This window comes from Leptidea sinapis, chromosome Z (assembly GCF_905404315.1).
Source record: "Leptidea sinapis chromosome Z, ilLepSina1.1, whole genome shotgun sequence".
In the NCBI taxonomy this organism is placed as follows: Eukaryota; Metazoa; Arthropoda; class Insecta; order Lepidoptera; family Pieridae; genus Leptidea; species Leptidea sinapis.
This window is the reverse complement of record NC_066312.1, coordinates 25,652,180-25,673,053: the sequence shown is the minus strand read 5'-3', so window position 1 is coordinate 25,673,053 and position 20,874 is coordinate 25,652,180. Positions and strand designations below refer to the sequence as shown.

The 20,874-nt window shown below is 34.5% G+C and overlaps 1 protein-coding gene and 1 non-coding gene across 3 annotated transcripts in view; one reads left to right on the top strand and one right to left on the bottom strand.

Annotated features, from left to right (window-relative positions):
- LOC126978460 (carboxyl-terminal PDZ ligand of neuronal nitric oxide synthase protein) overlaps positions 1-20,874 on the bottom strand; it is a 158,658-nt gene that overhangs the window by 85,999 nt on the left and 51,785 nt on the right. The window lies entirely within an intron of this gene.
- On the top strand, positions 15,651-15,724 carry Trnas-aga (transfer RNA serine (anticodon AGA)). The gene has a single exon. It is a non-coding gene; the product is annotated as a tRNA-Ser (tRNA).

The window sequence follows — 20,874 nt, the reverse complement described above, 5'->3', positions numbered from 1 at the left end:
GATGCGGGGCGCGAACCCACGACATCTGGCGTTCTGTGCCAGTGCTCTAACCAACTGAGCTAACCGTTCGAGTGACGTACCGTCATAAAATGTATGCTTTGTTCAACTCTCAGGTTGTGGAGGAAGATATATCATCTCACCACATGATGCAATGAACAATAGAATACGGATTCATGTCCCAAAGTCTATCAATAAATTTACATAAAGATATTATTGTATAAGTCAACTTTGAATGGAATTATAGTTAATGATAATTAATACTCACGTATTGTCCGGAAATTAGTTTCTAGGATTAGAGATTTATATCAAGTGGAATAATAATAAGCACAAGCGGGTTGTGGTATGCTCCATTGTGAATGTGGATTTAAATTAAATTGTAAAAGCACGTCTCATACACTCATGCAGTGTAGGTTTGCCGGATTGGACACTTAATATGACGTGGCCCGGCTGCATCGTGATATTGTGTCACTTTCAATAAAATATGAACTAGATTTTAAAGGTAAGCGCCTTAACACGGCAAGAGAAATATATGCGTTAGAGTTGTGATTGAACCAAAACCTGCGTGCGTAGTGCGACCAGGCTAGCGCTCCACTAATTTGGTGAAAATAACATCTCTAGGTCCCTAAAATGTCATCAAATTGTCGTATTTTCTTACTAATATCTTGCCTTTCATGGCGTGCGTCCGTGCAGAATGGGATGTCGCTATGGCAACTTAATGGCTGACAGGCTTGCCCTGCATGTTTCAGTATGACCACTCGATTATAATTGAATTCAGACGCTTCTATTCATGATATGATTATTCTCATATTAAACATTTTATTGAGATAAAATCTTTAGTTGTGAATACGACGGGTAAGTACTAGTAAATTAATAAACCCAGCATTGTCGCCAACGCCCAACAATTGTCATTTAAAATGTTCACACTGAAGGATTCAGACAATCACCTTAATATAAGTAATATCTCAGGCCAGGTAAATTAGTTTATTGCGTGACAAGCTACGTTTTACACTCGCGATTTGTATGATACTTTGTGTTAGTGTCTTGAATTGCTCAAAATACTCGTAGAGGTTAAGTTTCTAAACTCATTTTTTTGACGTTTTGGAAACAAATTGCGCTCTGGGAGAGAAGAAATGGAACGGAAAAATTACTTATACTTTGTATAATTAGTATGTCATAAATATGACAAACATATACTTTATAAATTATATTTATATATATTTTGACTTTGGCTTTGAAATAGTAGTCAAAGACAAAGTATAAATCTCGAAGGAGTAGTCTAACGCATGAGAGTTAATCCCACGAGTTGCGATCGTTTCCTAGAAAAGCAGGCACTGAGCTATCAATAGATTCGTCCGTGTCTTGACTACTTATTCTTTACTATACTTACTTATCTTTTTTATATTTTTTCTTTTATTATTTACACCTGAAGCACATTTCTACAAAGTGAAGGGAAGTTATATAAGTTTTTATATAAAGCGAATTATAGGACACGGGCTGTTTCTTTATATTTATAAACGTTATGCTCTTGAATGAATGTATTAATGTAAATAAATTGTAATTTTTTTGTAGGATAGCGCAATAAATGAATATTGTATTTAACCATTGCTATTTAAATATTAATACTTTAATACTGATAATAATTAAAGCATATCGTGCGAAATTATTCCCTAACCATTCCAAAAGGTTTAAGTTTTTCTTCTTCTGCCAGCACTCCCGGAGTGCAACCCAAAAGTATAAAGTCACATGTGACAAAGGACCAACAAATAACTTTGGTTATTATAAAATATTAAAGTCATTTAATATAAATTAAAACACTTGTAAATGGTTCACAATCAAGAGTATTACTAACAAGAAAAGAAAAAGTAAATCATATGTATTGACCCGCCAAAACTTAATGTAAATATAATACAATCGCGTCCCTAATTATAAGTTTTCGTATGAAAACATCTGTTACGATAAAATATATGACAGAATTTCTTTTTAGGAATTAAATATCTGATGAGTTGCTGGCTTTATCGAGGGCTAATTTAGAAGTTACAATGACTTATTAAAACTTTTTCGCAGTTGTCACAATTATATTTGGAAGTTCATTTCTTCTGAAAGGCTCCGGGGACATAATTCAGAGCCAAGTTTGATTTTACCAGCAGTCTAACATTTTTGTAACAATAGAGGATTTTTTTAATATAGCTGGGATGATTCTTCCTTTTATAGGGAGAAATGTGGCTCCAAATCACTTCATCTTAGATTAAGGATTGGTCTCCGCTAAGCTCAAAATAGATACCGCACTACCTAAGAACAATAGCTTTTATTATAAGTTGTCACAAGTTGTGTCACCAAGAAGCAAGCCGGCACCCACCGCTGTACACAGCACCTCCCAGGTGTACAGGGCGGTGGATGTCGGTATCGATGACGATGTCACCCAGATGGGGACCACAGCGGCATCTAGTTCTGCCGTGAACAAGTCATGTGCTGTATTATTGTGTATTGCATTGGAGGCCGCCGTAGCTGGTGACATTATTATACTACCGAGACTTAAGAACTTACGTCTCAAATAGACGAGTGCAAATGCGATGCCCCTCAAAGTATTGGGTTCAATCAAGGATCTTGCAACACCATAACCAGAGGTGCAGACTCCAGTCGGCAAGTCAGAACCCCGTGAATATGAAGAGAAAAAATTTACTTGAACACATTGAAACATCGGCTGCAGGTGACGTTCTACTTTCGCAGCCGTCAAACGGAAGGCGTGGGCCAGTGTATAAGATTGACGAACGGAATTATTTGCAACAAAAATGTTCCACCAACAACGCGAATACTAACCCAAAAAATAAGGAGATGCAGCTAGAAATGCAAAGAATCCCATTATTATTTACGAAAGATAATAAAAATAAAGTTAATACATTCCAAATATAAGACAAGTTGGTCGATGTGATCAGTGGTCAAAAAACTGTTGTAAGACTTGCAATAAATGGGTTTATCCCAATCACCAAACAGAAGTGTGTACTTAATTCTTCTAAAACAAACAAAGCAGAGATAAAGGCTGGACCGATTTGGCTAATTTTGGTCTTGAATTATTTGTGGAAGTCCAGAGAAGGTTTAAAAGGTGAATAAATAGGAAAATGCTGCTAAATTAAATAAAAACAACAAATTTGTTTTTGATATATTGTTGACAAATTCATATAAAAACATTATTTTATTTATTATATACAGAACAACGCCTGTCGGGTCAGCTAGTTCTTAATAAAGTTTTTAAGTTGTAACAATGTTTATCGCCATACATATCGCCGCAATAAAATATTAGTCAAATAAAAAGAGAAAATAGCCTAAAGTAGCGGCTACTACTTATTTATTTATTACTATATATTTGCTTTATAACTGCCAATTTTTTTTAAGTTTTAAAAGTATATAGTATGTTATCCTTAAGAGATAGACATATGCCTTCGTGGACTTTTCTGTAGTCCAATTAGAGTACACATTTCCACCATCCGTTATTCTGTTATATATCAAAGGGTTTAGACAGAGTTTTCGTTGCAAGCTCCCAGACGGCTTATTTTTTTCCGACACCTCCAACAAATATCGTTAATGTATACAAATATGTTTACAAAAACTTAAGAAATTACATATTAAAACCTTCCACGAGAACCACGCTACACATTGGTGGATAGAACAGAAGCGCAGTAGTTTTTGAGTTTATCGCGAACACATAGACAGACAGACGCGGCGGAGGACTATGTTTTATCATATTATGTAGTGATTCGGGATATAAATATTTCAGCTTCATATTTGTTTATGAATATAATATCAACGTCTCGTACAATCCAATGTAATTAAATGTCAGCTTCCGATCAGGAACAAAATTGAAACCAGTAGCTAAATGTGGACGACAAAGTTAATGAATGTTTGTGAACTAGTATTAACTTGTGACGTATGCAGTAGAATCAATAGTGTGGTTTCATTGGCAATATTGACCAATCAGAAATTACCTGAACACGTTTTAGCTAAATCTATTTTCTTGTTGATCTTTCTAGCTTAATAGAATAGTGTAATAAACTTAATAACATAATAATTACCTCAATATATATCAAAACTATAATTGCTCTCATTTTTTAATCGACCTCAAAAAGGAGGAGGTTCTCAATTCGACTGTATTTTTTCTGTTTCTTACCTGAAGAACTTTCGACTGGGTGAACCTATTGGTCCAGTTCTGGCGATGGCATCCATTAGAAAATCATTTATATTTTAATTTTGCATTAAGTATTTGCACGATGAATTGACGAATAACTCAATATCTCGCAAACACATATACACCAAGGGTAGTTTGATGAAAGTTCAGTTAGGTTCTAATTATGGGATCCTTGACAAAGAAATGAAACTCTTCAATTCTTAGAAACAAATTAACGATACTAGGCCGAATCTTTCATACGCTAAGCGGATATTAGAGTCAACTACTGGTAACATCATTATGGTCTAAAACTGTCGTAGTCGAATATGATGACCAATGGAGCTCCTTAAAGGCTTACAGCAATGGTGCGATCTATGGCAGAATTTCTAACGGTCTATAATCAAATTGCAATGCGCTTACGTTCGTTGCTGTATTGTAACATGACGCAAGCGTTCTACCTATTTATGAGCTCTTCGCAAGTGTCTTTTTAAATTGTCCTCGAGGTAGATTTTTTTTATGACAATAAAGGACGAGACGAGCAAGATGGTAATTGATACGCCCAGCCCATCACAATGCAGTGCCGCTCAGAATTCTTTGAAAACCCAATAACTCTGAGTTGTGGTACTACAATTGAGCTCGTCACCTTGAGACATAAGATGTTAAGTCTCATTTGGCCAGTAATGTCATTAACTACGACAACCTTCAGACTGAAACACAATAATGCTTACATATTTCTACTTCACGGTAGAAATAGGCGCCGTTGTGTTACCCATGATCTAGTCGGCATCCTGTGCAAGGGAGCTTCTAACTGGTAAAGTTACATCATCCACACTTATTGTATGAACTTGATATCCATACAGCTACTCGGAATGTGCTGCCGAAAGTTTCCCTTCATTGTATATTACTCGAAATTGTCTCGTTATATAATTAAATAACAAACTTCGCTAACAGCGCGACACCGCAGCTCCGTGTAGAGACGGTGTAATTAGAATTCTGAAGTTATTTATTAACGTATTCATCAGGAGGTTCTTATTTGGTGTTCGCGGTTGGTTCATCTTATAACTTTAAACGAGCAATTCTTGTATATATATAATCTGAATCTGGGAAACGGCTCCAACGATTTTCATAAAATTTTGTATACAGGGGATTTCGGGGACGAGAAATCGATCTAGCTAGGTTTCAATTTAAATAAAAATGTTGTTTTATCCGTGTTTTAATGAGAAACAGCTAGAATAACATTACAATACAAAAGTAAATTTCGCCACTATATTCAAAACTATAATAGCTCAGATGGGATTGGGTGATCCGGAAAGCAGATGACCCCGGTTCGAATCCAGATGTCTTATTAGATTTTTTTTGTTCAAGTTTTGTACATTCTTAAATTTTTAAGAATCCGGATGACCGAGCCCTGCTATTAGCCCTGGATATTAAAACTTTAAACGAGCAATTTTTGTATATATATAATAATATGATTTGAATCTTGGAAACGGCACCAAAGATTTTAGTGAAATTTGATATTTCGGGGGCGATAAATCGATCTAGTTAGGTTTCCAGGCAATGAGGCATAAGAATACAAACTTAAATTTCATCCCTAAAAAAATACAATTATAATAGATCGAGTAGTAAATAGGTTGGTCCGATAAAATTGAAATTTCGTATGTAAATATAATTTCCAACAAAATACAATCTACTTAATAAATAACGAGTAAAGCTCGATCGTCCAAGTACTTAGAGTTAATACTCAAGAAATTTAGTAAATTAATATAATATTATCCATCAATATATTGTGTGTAATATCATCTGTTACTCAACCATCGTTTAATAATAAAAAAACCCATGCTAGACGGTATTTTTTTTAAATAAGTGGGTACCATGGTGCCCTACTCTAAAATACGGTGGAGAGAGGCGATGGGTCTTCTCCTCGTGGCTGGATGGTCAAGACAAAGTCAAATAAATTTTATATCAATTAGGATTAAACTAAGCACTTTCGAATCTACATTTAAAATATTTAAGTAATTTGAATTATTGAATCTAATATGTTCAGAAAAAGTAGAGCTCGTTAGAAGATCATACAAGAAACTCAAAGGCCACTCTTTTCAATCAAATAGAGTATTTTACAATGGCTGTAATATACATAACAAAAAAGTTTGTGAGGTGCTGCATCCAATATATGAATACTGTTAAATGTTATAAGCGTTTTAAATATCAAATATTTAAAAAAAGTACTAAAGAATTAACTGTATAAATATAAATTATCGCATATTTGATACATCAATTCGTACAGATTGATTCAATGTTTGTGTAAGGATGCAACGTGAACATGATGGTCATAATTAGTCTTTCATACGAAAGATAACTACAACTACAAAATTTCAAAAATAACGCTCACAGTGGATTTCATGTAAACCGATAGAATAAATTATATGTTCATGTTACGTTCATCATATGAATGTATGAATGAATGATTATTTTTAAAATGAGATACTCGTGTAATACATTGAGCACCTGTTTGAAGTCTGTGTATTTGGTTGCATCACTTAACATAGATTGTATTTAAGATAATTTGTAAAACGGTGTATCCGTCAATGTTGATTTAAAAGAGTGGCAAAGAGTTTCTTGCCTCTTTAAGTTATTGAAGCTAAGCCTTTTCTTAAGTGGCGGTAATGTTAAAAGGTTTAATTTTTAAATTGCCATTTCTCCGATCTAAATATAAAATGATATTGATTTGATAGATGCTAATAGGCCAAAAAAGGCAATAAATAAGAAATACAAAATTGTTAAACGGAGAGGTGATAAACGGTGGAATCTGCTATATTTCTTGGCATTACTCTTGATTCGAAATTACTAAATGGTCCCCATCTTGAAATTCACAATCGACAATCGACAATAATTGCCGAATATTTCGGTACTAGACTAGACAAGAAGAAAAGTATTAAGATTCAAATTCAAAATACTTAATTCACGGTAACACGTTGCAAGTTACTTATTGGGCTTCACCTAGGATATAAAAGAAACTTAAATAATACTAAAGTATATTGTAGAAATTCGATGCAAAGTGTGAATAAACTCCATAGAAATTGAAAAGTTAGGTAGGTGAAGTAATAGGTGACAGTGATTAGTTAGAGAGCCGTATTGCTGTCAACCAGCAGTTGGGTTCAAATAAATAAATTCACACCGGTGGAATTTTTATTTAAAGTTCTAATTGAATTGTAATATATAGAACCAACATTAGTGATTCATCATAATATCAGATGTGATGTTAATTATTACTAAATTTAATGTTTCTGATCATCACAACGTGACATACGGCATGCGGGTCGATCAAGAAGGTCGATAAGGTGGTGACTGGCTCTGTACGCAAATCAAATGAGCATCATTTACAACGGGATAGATACGGACACATGTCGTAAGGGTCCGCAATAAATGTCTCCAACAGAATCCGTCCCCGCGTATCATTTATTATAATTATGAACGTCCACATCTGCTGAGCTCCGGACAAATACTAACTGATGCACGGATGTCGGCTATTCGTATAATATTCCGTAGATTTTCAAATAACCCAATTACAATCAAGGCTTCGGACTAAAATCAAATTATTTTAACTAAGTTTAATGATAGTATATTGTGGATGTGTTCAAAATATTGTTACACTTTAATTGGCAAAACTATCCAGTTGCTGCATCCAATATATGAGTCGTATTTAAATAATATAAATTATTTCATAAAAAGTAATATAGAATCATCATCAGCTGGAAGACTACTGCTGGACAAAGGCCTTCCCGAAACCTTTCCATGACGATCGGTCCTGCGCTGCCCTCATCCAAGGTATTCCGGCGATCTTGACCAGATCGTTGGTCCATCTTGTGGGACCAACACTGCATCTTCCGGTGCGTGTTCGCCATTCACCAGTACCTTACTGCCCAAATGGCCATTTGAAATGATGCTCATTTGATTTGCGTACAGAGCCAGTCACCACCTTATCGACCTTCTTGATCGACCCGCATGCCGTATGTCACGTTGTGATGATCAGAAACATTAAATTTAGTAATAATTAACATCACATCTGATATTATGATGAATCACTAATGTTGGTTCTATATATTACAATTCAATTAGAATCTTTAAATAAAAATTCCACCGGTGTGAATTTATTTATTTGAACCCAACTGCTGGTTGACAGCAATACGGCTCTCTAACTAATCACTGTCACCTATTACTTCACCTACCTAACTTTTCAATTTCTATGGAGTTTATTCACACTTTGCATCGAATTTCCACAATATACTTTAGTATTATTTAAGTTTCTTTTATGTATTTTATGTATTTTGAATATGAATCTTAATACTTTTCTTCTTGTCTAGTCTAGTACCGAAATATTCGGCAATTATTGTCGATTGTCGATTGTGAATTTCAAGATGGGGACCATTTAGTAATTTCGAATCAAGAGTAATGCCAAGAAATATAGCAGATTCCACCGTTTATCACCTCTCCGTTTAACAATTTTGTATTTCTTATTTATTGCCTTTTTTGGCCTATTAGCATCTATCAAATCAATATCATTTTATATTTAGATCGGAGAAATGGCAATTTAAAAATTAAACCTTTTAACATTACCGCCACTTAAGAAAAGGCTTAGCTTCAATAACTTAAAGAGGCAAGAAACTCTTTGCCACTCTTTTAAATCAACATTGATGGATACACCGTCTTACAAATTATCTTACATACAATCTATGTTAAGTGATGCAACCAAATACACAGACTTCAAACAGGTGCTCAATGTATTACACGAGTATCTCATTTTAAAAATAATCATTCATTCATACATTCATATGATGAACGTAACATGAACATATAATTTATTCTATCGGTTTACATGAAATCCACTGTGAGCGTTATTTTTGAAATTTTTTCGTATGAAAGACTAATTATGACCATCATGTTCACGTTGCATCCTTACACAAACAATGAATCAATCTGTACGAATTGATGTATCAAATATGCGATAATTTATATTTATACAGTTAATTCTTTAGTACTTTTTTTTAAATATTTGATATTTAAAACGCTTATAACATTTAACAGTATTCATATATTGGATGCAGCACCTCACAAACTTTTTTGTTATGTATATTACAGCCATTGTAAAATACTCTATTTGATTGAAAAGAGTGGCCTTTGAGTTTCTTGTATGATCTTCTAACGAGCTCTACTTTTTCTGAACATATTAGATTCAATAATTCAAATTACTTAAATATTTTAAATGTAGATTCGAAAGTGCTTAGTTTAATCCTAATTGATATAAAATTTATTTGACGTTGTCTTGACCATCCAGCCACGAGGAGAAGACCCATCGCCTCTCTCCACCGTATTTTAGAGTAGGGAACCATGGTACCCACTTATTTAAAAAAAATACCGTGTAGCATGGGTTTTTTTATTATTAAACGATGGTTGAGTAACAGATGATATTACACACAATATATTGATGGATAATATTATATTAATTTACTAAATTTCTTGAGTATTAACTCTAAGTACTTGGACGATCGAGCTTTACTCGTTATTTATTAAGTAGATTGTATTTTGTTGGAAATTATATTTAGATACGAAATTTCAATTTTATCGGACCAACCTATTTACTACTCGATCTATTATAATTGTATTTTTTTAGGGATGAAATTTAAGTTTGTATTCTTATGCCTCATTGCCTGGAAACATGGCATAAACGATATTTTCTAAAATTGAAACCTAACTAGATCGATTTATCGCCCCCGAAATATCAAATTTTACTAAAATCTTTGGTGCCGTTTCCAAGATTCAAATCATATTATTAAATATATACAAAAACTGCTCGTTTAAAGTTTTAATATCCGGATGACTGAGCCCTGCTCGGATTTTGAAGAATGTACAAAACTTGAACAAAAAAAATCTAATAAGACATCTGGATTCGAACCGGGGTCATCTGCTTTCCGGATCACCCAATCCCATCTGAGCTATTATAGTTTTGAATATAGTGGCGAAATTTACTTTTGTATTCTAATGTTATTCTAGCTGTTTCTCATTAAAACACGGATAAAACAACATTTTTATTTAAATTGAAACCTAGCTAGGTCGATTTCTCGACCCCGAAATCCCCTGTGTACAAAATTTTATAAAACTCGTTGGAGCCGTTTCCCAGATTCAGATTATATATACACAAGAATTGCTCGTTTAAAGTTATAAGATGAACCAACCGCGAACACCAAATAAGAACCTCCTGATGAATACGTTAATAAATAACTTCAGAATTCTAATTACACCGTCTCTACACGGAGCTGCGGTGTCGCGCTGTTAGCGAAGTTTGTTATTTAATTATATAACGAGACAATTTCGAGTAATATACAATGAAGGGAAACTTTGGGCAGCACATTTCGAGTAGCTGTATGGATATCAAGTTCATACAATAAGTGTGGATGATGTAACTTTACCAGTTAGAAGCTCCCTTGCACAGGATGCCGACTAGATCATGGGTAACACAACGGCGCCTATTTCTACCGTGAAGTAGAAATATGTAAGCATTATTGTGTTTCAGTCTGAAGGTTGTCGTAGTTAGTGACATTACTGGGCAAATGAGACTTAACATCCTATGTCTCAAGGTGACGAGTTCAATTGTAGTACCACAACTCAGAGTTATTGGGTTTTCAAAGAATTCTGAGCGGCACTGCATTGTGATGGGCTGGGCGTATCAATTACCATCTTGCTCGTCTCGTCCTTTATTGTCATAAAAAAAATCTACCTCGAGGACAATTTAAAAAAACACTTGCGAAGAGCTCATAAATAGGTAGAACGCTTGCGTCATGTTACAATACAGCAACGAACGTGAGCGCATTGCAATTTGATTATAGACCGTTAGAGATTCTGCCATAGATAGCACCATTACTGCCTTTAAGCAGCTCCATGGTCATCATATTCGACTACGACAGTATTAGACCATAACGATGTTACCAGTAGTTGACTCTAATATCCGCTTAGCGTATGAAAGATTCGGCCTCGTATCGTTAATTTGTTTCTAAGAATTGAAGAGTTTCATTACTTTGTCAAGGATCCCATAATTAGAACCTAACTGAACTTTCATCAAACTACCCTTGGTGTATATGTGTTTGCGAGATATTGAGTTATTCGTCAATTCATCGTGCAAATACTTAATGCAAAATTAAAATATAAATGATTTTCCAATGGATGCCATCGCCAGAACTGGACCAATAGGTTCACCCAGTCGAAAGTTCTTCAGGTAAGAAACAGAAAAAATACAGTCGAATTGAGAACCTCCTCCTTTTTGAGGTCGATTAAAAAATGAGAGCAATTATAGTTTTGATATATATTGAGGTAATTATTATGTTATTAAATTTATTATACTATTATATTAAGCTAGAAAGATCAACAAGAAAATAGATTTAGCTAAAACGTGTTCAGGTAATTTCTGATTGGTCAATATTGCCAATGAAACCACATTATTGATTCTAGTGCATACGTCACAAGTTAATACTAGTTCACAAACATTCATTAACTTCGTCGTCCACATTTAGCTACTGGTTTCAATTTTGTTCCTGATCGGAAGCTGACATTTAATTACATTGGATTGTACGAGACGTTGATATTATATTCATAACAAATATGAAGCTGAAATATTTATATCCCGAATCACTACATAATATGATAAAACATAGTCCTCCGCCGCGTCTGTCTGTCTATGTGTTCGCGATAAACTCAAAAACTACTGCGCTTCTGTTCTATCCACCAATGTGTAGCGTGGTTCTCGTGGAAGGTTTTAATATGTAATTTCTTAAGTTTTTGTAAACATATTTGTATACATTAACGATATTTGTTGGAGGTGTCGGAAAAAAATAAGCCGTCTGGGAGCTTGCAACGAAAACTCTGTCTAAACCCTTTGATATATAACAGAATAACGGATGGTGGAAATGTGTACTCTAAATAGGACTACAGAAAAGTCCACGAAGGCATATGTCTATCTCTTAAGGATAACATACTATATACTTTTAAAACTTAAAAAAAATTGGCAGTTATAAAGCAAATATATAGTAATAAATAAATAAGTAGTAGCCGCTACTTTAGGCTATTTTCTCTTTTTATTTGACTAATATTTTATTGCGGCGATATGTATGGCGATAAACATTGTTACAACTTAAAAACTTTATTAAGAACTAGCTGACCCGACAGGCATTGTTCTGTATATAATAAATAAAATAATGTTTTTATATGAATTTGTCAACAATATATCATAACATCAAAAATTACTTCGTAAAATATGCACCCTGCTGTCGTAATGAAATTGTTTCACAGCAGAACTGTCAAACCGTGCGTCAATAAATTCTCTCATAGAAATGATGTATGGACACATCAAAGGAAAAACAAATTTGTTGTTTTTATTTAATTTAGCAGCATTTTCCTATTTATTCACCTTTTAAACCTTCTCTGGACTTCCACAAATAATTCAAGACCAAAATTAGCCAAATCGGTCCAGCCTTTATCTCTGCTTTGTTTGTTTTAGAAGAATTAAGTACACACTTCTGTTTGGTGATTGGGATAAACCCATTTATTGCAAGTCTTACAACAGTTTTTTGACCACTGATCACATCGACCAACTTGTCTTATATTTGGAATGTAACTTTATTTTTATTATCTTTCGTAAATAATAATGGGATTCTTTGCATTTCTAGCTGCATCTCCTTATGTTTTGGGTTAGTATTCGCGTTGTTGGTGGAACATTTTTGTTGCAAATAATTCCGTTCGTCAATCTTATACACTGGCCCACGCCTTCCGTTTGACGGCTGCGAAAGTAGAACGTCACCTGCAGCCGATGTTTGGTCAGAATTATCGGTTCAAGTAAATTTTTTCTCTTCATATTCACGGGGTTCTGACTTGCCGACTGGAGTCTGCACCTCTGGTTATGGTGTTGCAAGATCCTTGATTGAACCCAATACTTTGAGGGGCATCGCATTTGCGCTCGTCTATTTGAGACGTAAGTTCTTAAGTCTCGCTAGTATTATAATGTCACCAGCTACGGCGGCCTCCAATGCAATACACAATAATACAGCACATGACTTGTTCACGGCAGAACTAGATGCCGCTGTGGTCCCCATCTGGGTGACATCGTCATCGACACCGACATCCACCGCCCTGTACACCTGGGAGGTGCTGTGTACGGCGGTGGGTGCCGGCTTGCTTCTTGGTGACACAACTTGTGACAACTTATAATAAAAGCTATTGTTCTTAGGTAGTGCGGTATCTATTTTGAGCTTAGCGGAGACCAATCCTTAATCTAAGATGAAGTGGTTTGGAGCCACATTTCTCCCTATAAAAGGAAGAATCATCCCAGCTATATTAAAAAAATCCTCTATTGTTACAAAAATGTTAGACTGCTGGTAAAATCAAACTTGGCTCTGAATGATGTCCCCGGAGCCTTTCAGAAGAAATGAACTTCCAAATATAATTGTGACAACTGCGAAAAAGTTTTAATAAGTCATTGTAACTTCTAAATTAGCCCTCGATAAAGCCAGCAACTCATCAGACATTTAATTCCTAAAAAGAAATTCTGTCATATATTTTATCGTAACAGATGTTTTCATACGAAAACTTATAATTAGGGACGCGATTGTATTATATTTACATTAAGTTTTGGCGGGTCAATACATATGATTTACTTTTTCTTTTCTTGTTAGTAATACTCTTGATTGTGAACCATTTACAAGTGTTTTAATTTATATTAAATGACTTTAATATTTTATAATAACCAAAGTTATTTGTTGGTCCTTTGTCACATGTGACTTTATACTTTTGGGTTGCACTCCGGGAGTGTTGGCAGAAGAAGAAAAACTTAAACCTTTTGGAATGGTTAGGGAATAGTTTCGCACGATATGCTTTAATTATTATCAGTATTAAAGTATTAACATTTAAATAGCAATGGTTAAATACAATATTCATTTATTGCGCTATCCTACAAAAAAATTACAATTTATTTACATTAATACATTCATTCAAGAGCATAACGTTTATAAATATAAAGAAACAGCCCGTGTCCTATAATTCGCTTTATATAAAAACTTATATAACTTCCCTTCACTTTGTAGAAATGTGCTTCAGGTGTAAATAATAAAAGAAAAAATATAAAAAAGATAAGTAAGTATAGTAAAGAATAAGTAGTCAAGACACGGACGAATCTATTGATAGCTCAGTGCCTGCTTTTCTAGGAAACGATCGCAACTCGTGGGATTAACTCTCATGCGTTAGACTACTCCTTCGAGATTTATACTTTGTCTTTGACTACTATTTCAAAGCCAAAGTCAAAATATATATAAATATAATTTATAAAGTATATGTTTGTCATATTTATGACAAACTAATTATACAAAGTATAAGTAATTTTTCCGTTCCATTTCTTCTCTCCCAGAGCGCGATTTGTTTCCAAAACGTCAAAAAAATGAGTTTAGAAACTTAACCTCTACGAGTATTTTGAGCAATTCAAGACACTAACACAAAGTATCATACAAATCGCGAGTGTAAAACGTAGCTTGTCACGCAATAAACTAATTTACCTGGCCTGAGATATTATTTATATTAAGGTGACTGTCTGAATCCTTCAGTGTGAACATTTTAAATGAAAATTGTTGGGCGTTGGCGACAATGCTGGGTTTATTAATTTACTAGTACTTACCCGTCGTATTCGCAACTAAAGATTTTATCTCAGTAAAATGTTTAATATGACAATAATCATATCATGAATAGAAGCGTCTGAATTCAATTATCATCGAGTGGTCATACTGAAACATGCAGGGCAAGCCTGTCAGCCATTAAGTTGCCATAGCGACATCCCATTCTGCACGGACGCACGCCATGAAAGGCAAGATATTAGTAAGAAAATACGACAATTTGATGACATTTTAGGGACCTAGAGATGTTATTTTCACCAAATTAGTGGAGCGCTAGCCTGGTCGCACTACGCACGCAGGTTTTGGTTCAATCACAACTCTAACGCATATATTTCTCTTGCCGTGTTAAGGCGCTTACCTTTAAAATCTAGTTCATATTTTATTGAAAGTGACACAATATCACGATGCAGCCGGGCCACGTCATATTAAGTGTCCAATCCGGCAAACCTACACTGCATGAGTGTATGAGACGTGCTTTTACAATTTAATTTAAATCCACATTCACAATGGAGCATACCACAACCCGCTTGTGCTTATTATTATTTCACTTGATATAAATCTCTAATCCTAGAAACTAATTTCCGGACAATACGTGAGTATTAATTATCATTAACTATAATTCCATTCAAAGTTGACTTATACAATAATATCTTTATGTAAATTTATTGATAGACTTTGGGACATGAATCCGTATTCTATTGTTCATTGCATCATGTGGTGAGATGATATATCTTCCTCCACAACCTGAGAGTTGAACAAAGCATACATTTTATGACGATACGTCACTCGAACGGTTAGCTCAGTTGGTTAGAGCACTGGCACAGAACGCCAGATGTCGTGGGTTCGAGCCCCGCATCGTTCATAAAATTTTGTTTTTCAAATTTTATTTATGATATATCCTTTTCATAAACCTGGGGTAAGTGTCGGATATAGTCGTTGAATACGCAAAAGTAATAAAAACTGTTTTCACTGCAGAATGGTGCGAGGTGCAGTTGGTCGGGGGTATATCTTTATTCTATACCCACGCACGTGGTAGTACTGCATGCAAAAAAAAAACAATATTAAGTTTATGTATCGTACATAAATTTTCAAACCTTACCCCAATTCTTGCCCTCGTTTATAATATATATATTTATTGTAGTAAATAATAAGAAGCAAGCTTCTAGCTAAAAGTAGTTTGACTATATATAAACAATGATTTAACCACCCACCTTCTCAAATTGAGGCCGAACAGTACAATCTAGACTTCACAACCAACTATCCATAGATTTTACTTTTTTTCCATTTCTAAATTTATTAAAAAAAAATATCTGAGATTGAAGGAATCTGCAGTAATTAGTTCCCGATTCACGAGTCGGAGATGGTCCGAATAATGCGAATAATATCGCATTGAGGTTCATTTACTTCCCAAAACTTATTAACCGTTGTAAATAGTTCTCTTATATCTATTATAGAATACTTAATTTGTCAAATTCGTCACTTTTTTGCTCAAATTAGTGATTTTTATACAAATACTAGCCGATCCCGCCCGTTTCGCTGGGCGAATGTTAAAAGGAAGGACCGTTGGAATTCAAAAATAGCCATAAACCATCTAAGATACATTTCGCATGGTGCAATGGTGGTAGTTTCTTGTCGATACGATGTTTTAATTAGGAGTGAAAGATATTAATATTAAAATGTTTCAAATATCGTTGACAACACTGTCATACAATTATAATTCTGAAGTTTTCCGATTGACAAGCTGCCTTGCAAATAAACGCGGGAAACGTTATACGTCCGAACAAACCAACAGACATTTTGCTTACAAAATGTCTATTTGTAAACATTTTACATATTCTTGGTTTATGCTTAATTATAACTCTATACCATTTTTATTTGTAGTGCCGTAAAAGTTTAGTTAAGTACAGGCTATGCATTCAATCATGTTACTCACATTAAATATACCGATAAACGATGAGACGGCTGGGGACTAAATCATGCCGGACTAAGGGGACTAAGTCATTTATTAGCAATTTCTTACATACCAATTTGTATTATTATCAAAATCACCCTAAAATGAAGACTGGTAAGTTTATGAGCTATTTATTTCTACTCAGACCGTACAATGACTTTTCTTCTTGTAGTTGGGGTTTCTTCATAGCAACATTCTCAAATACCAGTTTACCAGTAGCCTCCTTTGCACAGGAAGCCGGATAGATTATGGGTATCACAACGGCGCCTATTTCTGCCGTGAAGCAGTAATGTGTACACATTACAGTGTTCCGATCTGGAGGGCGCCGTAGCTAGTGAAATTACTGGGCAAATGAGACTTAACATCTTATGTTACAAGATGACGAGCGCAATTGTAGTGCCGCTCAGAATTTTTGAGTTTCCCAAGAAGCCTGAGCGCCACTGCATTGTAATGGATAGGGCGTAGCAATTACCATCATTTGAACGTCCTGCTCGTCTCGTCCCTTATTTTCATAAAAAAAAACCACACGTATACCAGATCGCTCGAAAATATGTTGCCACAGTTGAGAGGCTCTAAATGAAGTGCAAATAACTCCAATAATTAGTAATAAGAAACCAATTACATATAGCTACTTCAAACGAAAGTACAAACACGTTCTATTTTATTTACTCGTACCAATACCTTATTCCGCTAAAATAGCATGTTATACTTTAAATAAAACTAGTATTAACACTCTATTTTCTTGACAAACCAGCTTTATTTAAACGATTTTTATTTTAAGATGTTTTGTGCTACTTCTGTGAGATTTATATAGTTTATATTGTAGCATAATGTATGAACGATGCGGGAGTCAATTCTGCGTCTATAGAGCTAAGGTGTCGGATGCGCTTAATGCAAGCGACCGCGTACCTCAGTGGTATCCCCGTTCAATTATGAGTGTCAGAGGCTTTAACTCGACGTATATTGGTTTGAAGCACGAATTATGTCACACAAGCACTTATAAAACATTCACTGCACACAATTAATAATACTTCCTCGCAGAAATCGTAAAAACATTCAAGATAATAATGTAAAATTATACTACCTCTACATTTAGACAATCAATATCATTAGCCTTTTTTGGTTCTTCAAAACTGGACTGGTTCTATTTAGTTACAGCATTGGCGACCATACTATCGCTAGCTCACAGTTGGACACCGCCTAGGCACTACATAATATAATATATAACAAAGTCCTCCGCCGCGTCTGTCTGTTCGCGATAAACTCAAAAACTACTGCAGCGATATTCATGCAGCTTTCACCAATGGATAGCGAAGTTCTCGAGGAAGGTTTTAGTACATTGTTTGTTATATTTTTGTATAAATCGTTGTGTCATAAAAAATAAGCCATGAAAACAACGAAAACGCTGTCTAAACCTTTTGAGATATAACAAAATGATCAATGGTGGAATTTTGTATCTTTTATAGGTCTATAGAAAAGTCCGCGATAAATTATGTCTACCTCTTAAGGATAACATGTTAGATCCATTTCAATACCATATCGTTACCAAATTGGCAACTATAATGCGGTAATGTAAAAGCTTTACACAAATACGATATTTAATCCTTATCATTTCAGCTAAGTTAAATATGTTACTCTATTACACCATAATATATTTTTATTGAATATTATGTCGCAGGAGTAATCGAAAAAAAATACAGACGCGGGTATAAGATTTAAGCGTCTCACTTTGTTTGATGCGATAGGACCCTCCCCCCGCACCGTCTTGCCTACTAGTAACAAGGAACGGTTGTTGAAGGGTATGTATGATCATCAGAAATACGTTTTTGCTTATTATTAACTAATTAAATAAGATTTCACATTTCCGATGGCTTTAAACTACATTATTCCCCAATACATAAATCATTTTTTTTCTACTGACAGAACAGCGCCCTGTCGGGTCAGCTGGTTCTAAATAAAATCATTTGATGGAAAGTTTCACAAACTCGATTACAGATTCGCAGACACTTGAATTGTAACGACTCGTGAAGAGTACAAATATTTGAAAATCGTTTTATAAAATATTAGGGCTATTCAAATAAAATTACAACAATAAAAATGTGGAAATTTTCTTAAACTTTATTCAACCATATTTACTCGATACCTATGTCTACTGTGTCGATACTCTGTCAATGACATTATTTTTATTTATCAAGTGGACAAAACTCGTTTAGTTCTGAATTTTGTAATGACTCATTTATCTACACATTTTATTGCTAATTATATAAAAATTATGGAAATTAATACTTTCGTTTATTTATAATCCAAGATCAATGAAATTTTTTGAAGAAATTGCTTGCACAAATGATATTTAAAAATTATGAATATTGCGGGACTCAAACCTGCGCCTCTCGGGTTCCGTCCAAGCTGAAATTTGTAGTATTAATCCCAGAAGTCCTTCACTTCTATATCACTTTAAAATAACAAATTGTTTAGATTTGAAAAAGCGACAACGGTTACAACAAGGTTATCAACTGTAAAGTAGATCCTGTGGATGGGGCCACAAACTAAGAGTTGAACAAGACATACCAAGACTTAGGTACGATCCATGCGTCACTCGAATGGTTGGCTCAGTTGGTAAGAGAACGGACCCGAGAGGTCGCGAGTTCTAGTTCAGCATCGTTCATAAAATTTGTTTGCAAATTTAATTTGTGTAATTAATCCCAGAGGTGAGGGTTATCACTTTAAAATAACTTAAATTGCTTGCAGCTTACGTATGGGTATCAGAGTGTGTATCGTTCTGCAGCGAGTGGAGTTTCCTTCAAGGTATTATTTATGTATCCACTTTCCGGATTTATACACAAGGTTACAATATGGTCAAGGCTTGCGTCCTTACAGTATTCTGAGTTGTGCGGTCTAGGTGTAGTGTGGCCATAAGTGTTGGCACTATGACATAACCATTTAGGAGTTCTTTTAATAATTATTGATATTGTGGTCGATCGTATAAATATTGAGTCGAATTTATCAATCATTAACTAATTTTTTATCTGTCAACTAGCTGTTACCATAAATATTTACCTTCAGTAGGTTTTATCTTCTTACGGCCGCTTTCAATATCGTATCTCTAGTAACGGATACATTGCTGTCACCGTTTAATGACAAGATCTTATCTATCCATAGTTATTCTTATATATAAAAATGAATTGCTGTTCGTTAGTCTCGCTAAAACTCGAGAACGGCTGGACCGATTTGGCTAATTTTGGTCTTGAATTATTTGTGGAAGTCCAGAGAAGGTTTAAAAGGTGAATAAATAGAATAATGCTGCTAAATTAAATAAAAACAACAAATTTGTTTTTCCTTTGATGTGTCCATACATCATTTCTATGAGAGAATTTATTGAAGCACGGTTTGACAGTTCTGCTGTGAAACAATTTCATTACGACAGCAGGGTGCATATTTTACGAAGTAATTTTTGATGTTATGATATATTATTGACAAATTCATATAAAAAAATTATTTTATTTATTATATACAGATCAACGTCTGTCGGGTCAGCTAGTTCTTAATAAAGTTTTTAAGTTGTAACAATGTTTATCGCCATACATATCGCCGCAATAAAATATTAGTCAAATAAAAAGAGAAAATAGCATAAAGTAGCGGCTACTACTTATTTATTTATTGCGTCAAATGTCAAAAATGTAGATGCGAATATTTTATTAAATGGAGAGGTGGTAAAACCAGTGGATTCTGCTATATTTCTTGGCATTACTCTTGATTCCAAATTGCAGTGGGGCCCCCATATTGAAGGATTGGCGAATAGGCTTAGTTCTGCAGCATATGCGGTAAAGAAAATTAGACGGTTAACTGACATAGATACGGCGAGATTAGTATACTTTAGTTATTTTCATAGTATTATGTCCTATGGTATATTGTTATGGGGCAGTGCGGCCGATATTAATACTATCTTTGTGCTGCAGAAGAGGGCTATTCGCGCTATTTATAACCTAGGCCCTAAAGAATCATTAAGAGAAAATTTTAACAGAACTTTTTAGAACATAAACTTGTAATGCCTACTACCCGGT